Source organism: Urocitellus parryii, assembly GCF_045843805.1.
Source record: "Urocitellus parryii isolate mUroPar1 chromosome 13 unlocalized genomic scaffold, mUroPar1.hap1 SUPER_13_unloc_11, whole genome shotgun sequence".
Taxonomy (NCBI): domain Eukaryota; kingdom Metazoa; phylum Chordata; class Mammalia; order Rodentia; family Sciuridae; genus Urocitellus; species Urocitellus parryii.
The window spans coordinates 2,698,510-2,702,953 of NW_027551763.1; positions in this window are offsets into that span (position 1 = coordinate 2,698,510).

The following is a 4,444-nucleotide window of genomic DNA, read 5'->3' on the forward strand; positions in this document are numbered from 1 at the left end:
TGGGGATATATCTCAGTGATGCATCACTGGAATGTATCTCTAGAACCAATCAAACAAACAAACAAAAAAAAAAACAAACATCATGAAACCAAAGTATGGAGACTATGGAACCAAAAAAGTTTAGTAATTCTCTCTGTATGATTTGCAATTGTTAATCTGTCATTGATATTATTGTCAATGATAATTGGCATAATATTATATTCAACATTAAATTCTTATTTCCTCTTTTATATCTAGGTCTTCTTGCACATAGAAAGCTGTGTCTGAAAAGGAATATAATGAAGATCCTGTCAAATCTTGGGTCCTGCAGGCTGAGCTCAAATTATGTTAGTGGGTTTTTTCCCCCTATTCAGGAATGAATATATATATATATATATATATATATATATATATATATATATATATACACACACACACACACACACACACACACACACACACACACAATCAGAAGTGATTAGGGTAAACAAACCAAGAACAGAGGATAGGTTCCAAAATCTGGGAGACATTTTTCTTTCTCTCTGGAAAATCTTTGTGTTTATTTTCAGGTTTTGTGATGCCAGATGACTCTGTCACAGGCCCTTTCACTCTGACCTTTAGGAGCTAGAGAATTTGTAGAAATGATAAGTCTGTAGAACTGGGTACTGTGAAACAGAAGACAGGGGCTTGATGATAGTAGTTAGAACTGAGTGTGGAGACCTGGGCTCTGCTGATGTCAGCTTTCTAATCTCTTAAATGTAGTCCAAATTTGAGAGAGCTCAATATTCTGCAACCTCTAATACACATAATGGGATTGATAGTCAGGATACTACTTTTTTGTCCTGTGCCAGATTGGTGACCCCAGCCTGGTCTAAAACTAACTCTGTACCTTTTTGTCCAAACCCTTTTAGAGTGAATGTTAAAAATAGTGTCATGACATGAGAATTCTGATTGACGTAAATAATTCATGTTTGGAAGTAGCTGTGGCCCATGGGGTTTTTAGTTTCTCTATCCTTCTCAGGCATTTCCCATATTTTTAGTGCATTTTTCCAAATGTATGGTAAGCATGATTTTCCTAAATGCCATTTTTTCTCAGCTAATTCATTATATGAAAGATGTTTCTCTGTGGTACATTTCAAATAACAGCATTTTAATTCATTTTTTTAATCTGAGTTTTGATGGAATTTAAAAATTTGTATTTGGGCCTGTGTGTGCATGTTTGTGTGTGGGTGTGTGTGTGTATACTTTCCCATGAGAGGAAATGAGAATTATAATGTGAAGCTCTGTAAAAAGTACTTGTACCTAATGCCACTTGTAAAGATGTATGTCCATAATCTCAGCATTTTAGTAGGCATAATCTCAGCATTTTAGTAGGATCACAAGTTTGAGAATTAAAAAAAAAATGGGGGGATATTACTCAGGAGTTGAAAACTCCTGAGTTCAATCCTTGGTAATAATAATAAAAACATCTTTGAATCTCTTCTTTATTTGTCTTTTTAAAGCATAGACAGCAAGTTTAGGGACCATTAAGAAACTTTAGACTGCGATCTCTCTTCAGTATCTGCCATGTCTTTGACTGGTCATTACTGATCCAACATGCTCACAGCTGCCATGGTTTCTGAATTACCTAGAAAATACCATCCTGTGTATAATCATCAATTCCTAAAGAACAGCTTGAGTTTGGGGAATGGAGCACCTTGTTGGACTAGCTGGCTATTCTAGAACTACAGAAATATCCTGTATATGTTTCATCTAAATAGATCATATATTGGAACATTAATATCATTTTTCTCAAATATTATGTTCAGATACCCAGAAACACATTGCTTGTCAGCCACATTGATTCTGCAACTGAAGAGAAAGGCAAATATGATCTATATCTTCTTTCCTCTTACCCATCTAGGAAAGATAGATGATAAAGTGTCACAATTTAAAAGGAGAGTAATCTATATCAGATAATCAGGGAAAAATTCCTAGTGTGTTCAGAAGTATCCAAGGGAAAACTCGCTACATGCATATTGGAAGACATTGGGGTGGTCACTGAATATTTAAGCAAAAAAGGATGGTGGAAGAAGAATGTCTCATTTTAGTCTAGTATTCTCATTATCTATGAAATGTAATTTATGCTGATATTTGAAAGATAAAGAATATTTCCAAAGAGAAAAGATACAAGCAGATTTAAGAATAAAATTACATTCAAACTAAGATCAATTATTAATTCTGTAAAAGAACATCATTAATGGTTAAGTTCTTAATTCTATTGGTGGCTATAATTTTCATCATTGTGGAGCTATTTCTAGACTGTCAGATTAGAAAAATTCAGATATGGGTAATAAGTGGCTTTTTTTTTTCCTAAGTATGTATTGCAGTACTGGGAAATAATCAAATATAAGATATGGATGCATCTCAAATGTTAGACTGTCAAGGGCTTGATTTTAGAAAGAACAGCAAATAAAAAGGTGAAAGGGGAATGGATCAAAGAAATATAGAACATTCATATCTTGCTGGGCATATTAGGACATGCCAGTAATCACAACTACATGGAGGTTGAGGCAGAAAGTTCAGTAGCTCTAGCTTACTGGAGCAACATAGCGAGAACCTGTATCAAAAGAAAAAAATAAATTACAAGTATTAGGGATGCATCTCAGTTGTAGAATGCCCCAGCATCACAAAAATAAATCAAAATTTCAAATGAAAGAATCTTTTACCATGAAGTCAACAAATACTTAGGAGTTTTAACAAAAAAAAACTGTGTGTTGGTTTTGTCTCAAATGAGATGGCTCAATGGTTCATAGGGGCAAGACTTAAGCTCCATTTTGTCACAAATATTTTGTTCTGAACACTGAATGTAAAAGCATTCAACTGAATATTTTTTATGTATAAAATGGGAATATGCAGAGTGAGTATCTGAATCACCATATTTAACATAGAGAAGATTTTCTAACTCATAATGAGAAAGGGGGCTTTTTATTGCTATAGTGGGACACAAAAATTGGAGATAATATCTTCAGCCAGCTATTTTCTAAAATGGCCTATGTAATGCCTCATCTTCTGATGTTTTTATGTTCTATGCAAGTTTTCAATTGTCACCTTCCTGATTTATGTATTTCATAAAAATCTGGCATACATAAATAAAATGTGCTTTTTTGTTTCAGAAGTAGTTCTATCAGATGATGTAACTTCAGTGTATAGTTATAGAGACCCCCCAATTTATAGGAAACTGATCATAAATACAGATGTTATTCTGGGGCTTGCAACTGGCACTTTGTGTAAGTGAATTTTATAGGAGTGAACCCCAAAGTCGTGTTATCTGTATTAAAGGGCATCAGAATTGAATTATAGGTCAACTATTTTTGGAACATTGATTGTTTGCAAATATGCACATTTAATATCAAAAGTAGTTGCATAGTCAAGTGTGGTGACATACGCCTGTAATCCCAGTGATGTGGGAGGATGGCAAATTTGAGGCTAATCTCAGTGATTTAGAAAGGTCCTAAGCAACTTGATAAGTCTCTGTCTTAAAATTTAAAAAAAAACCAAACAAATATTCTGATATAACTCAGTAGTAGAGTTACCCTGGTTAAATTCCTCATTTAAAATAATGAAACAAACAAACAAATAAATAAATAAATAAATAGATAAATGGTTGTTCCAGAAAGAAGACCTCAAAGATCAGAACCTCAAATTAACTCTAGGTGTGTGTTTATTCACTAGTGAAAATTGAGACCCTGAAAAAGGGAGTACTTTCCCACTGTCAGGGAGTTCTTTATGGTGTAAGTACATTTTAGAATTTTTTTTTCTTTTCTGGCTTAGTGTTTTCTCATTTGCATCTTCAAAAATAGCCATGTGCAGATACAGTTTCAGAGTAATAGTAGTTCTACAAATCTGGGAATGTTTAATCTGATATGTTAGGAACTGTGGGGTTAACAATCTATTCACTTAATTTGCTTTTTTCATTTTTTTCTTTTTTATAACTCTGTGCCCTATAATTCAAGTGTGCCCAAGTACTAAGTGTTTTGTAAGAGTCTGCTAGTTAAAATATTTATTTTATTGTTTGGAAAGTGAGTTGTGGTGTTGTGGTCTGAAGAAGATAAAATATTTTTTTAATAAAATACTTGTTATATGGTATGATTAAATAAATAATGAGAATATAGACAACTTTAAAGATTACCATTCAAATAAATATGTGGGCCATTGGAAATTTGTGTCTCACTGATCTCATGTCTTCTACACACAGAAATGACCACTGTCGTATGAGTCTTGTTATTACTTATAATTTTGGAATGTATATCTCAAATATCATTGAATTGTTTTGTGGTGCTTCTTCTGAATATTCTGTAACTTATTGCAACTGTTACTTATCCATTAGGATTATGTTGGAATTTTTTATTACTTTTTGCTTCAGTATTTTGTTTCACATGTGTTTCTCTCTGGGTTTTATTATACCAAATTTATTCACCAATTT